This window comes from Eurytemora carolleeae, unplaced genomic scaffold (genome assembly GCF_000591075.1).
Source record: "Eurytemora carolleeae unplaced genomic scaffold, Eaff_2.0 scaffold480, whole genome shotgun sequence".
In the NCBI taxonomy this organism is placed as follows: Eukaryota; Metazoa; Arthropoda; class Copepoda; order Calanoida; family Temoridae; genus Eurytemora; species Eurytemora carolleeae.
Window position 1 is genome coordinate 166757 of NW_019396495.1, and position 1149 is coordinate 167905.

At 38.6% G+C, this 1149-nt stretch overlaps 1 long non-coding RNA gene across 1 annotated transcript; it reads left to right on the top strand.

Moving 5' to 3' along the window:
• Positions 1-257, top strand: LOC111704344 (uncharacterized). The gene is made up of 2 exons (XR_002765796.1): positions 1-64; positions 183-257. It is a non-coding gene; the product is annotated as an uncharacterized LOC111704344 (long non-coding RNA).
• Positions 258-1149: the final 892 nt, after the last annotated feature.

The window sequence follows — 1149 nt, forward strand, 5'->3', positions numbered from 1 at the left end:
ACCAAGTGAGAGCTCTCTTCGATTCTTCGCTATCTATCCATCCGTCTCACTTTCACTTAACCCGGTAACTTCGGGACTTCGGGGAATCCAGGAAAATATTTTTAAGAAAATGCGCGGTGTAAACCCTACACGGTGTACAAAGTGTACAGGNCTTCTTGTATTCTTGTAATATGTGGTTTCAGAGGTTAGTGACTGTAACGTCGTGAAATAATGAGCTAAGCAGTTTTCAACAGTATGTGGCCGGCTTATACGTAGAGGTGAGATCTTAATTGGGCGAGGGAGGGGTGGCTGCTCCCCGGGTCTAGGAGTTAAAATCGGAAATTTATCCAAAACCCTGAGAGCAGCCACCCCTCCCTCATTGGGCTTTAAAAAACCTTCCTACTTAACTTAGAGGTTTCTGATGCCATTTTATAAACAACAACCATGTCAAACTAAAGTAAGATTTAATCATAACTCCTCTTATTAATCAGCTGTTGAGAACATGTTTAGGTTTGCTAATATATGACCGGAGGAATTTGATTTTCTCTTACTTGAGTGTTAAATCAAAACTACAGGAGCTACGAGGTCACAACGTGATACCAGTCATGTTGCATACATTTTACCTTTATCTGTCTAATTTGCAGTAGAACGTTGTCTCATTGATTTGCAGATACCATAGAGAATAGAATATATATTAGAGAGAGGGAGGGGGGGGGGCGTTCTTAATCACTGAGTTTATTTTTGGATTATAAACCAAATTGTAATAATTATGAATTTGCTAAAGCAGATTGAATATGATTTATTGAATGGTTCATTTTGGAGTAGATTGGAGCAATTTTTGTAAAGTGGAGTTCGTTTAAATAGAGGAGGAGGGAGGAGGTGTTGACATGATTTATTTCAATAAGATTGAATGAAATAGTGCGCTACCCACTAGAATTCAAGTTTTAGGCCATCTTGGTTTCACTTTCAGGCTTAACCTGGACCATATATATATATATATATCCATAGACACAGTGTTTCGTCCTATTAGGACTCATCAGTATGGCTCTAATCATCAGATTTTTGATTTTGCAGTTGATAAATCCTTAGATTATGAATCAAACACGCCAACCACTGCTCCATCAAACCCTGATGATTTTACAATGAAACAGGGACCAGAGAGCTCAACCA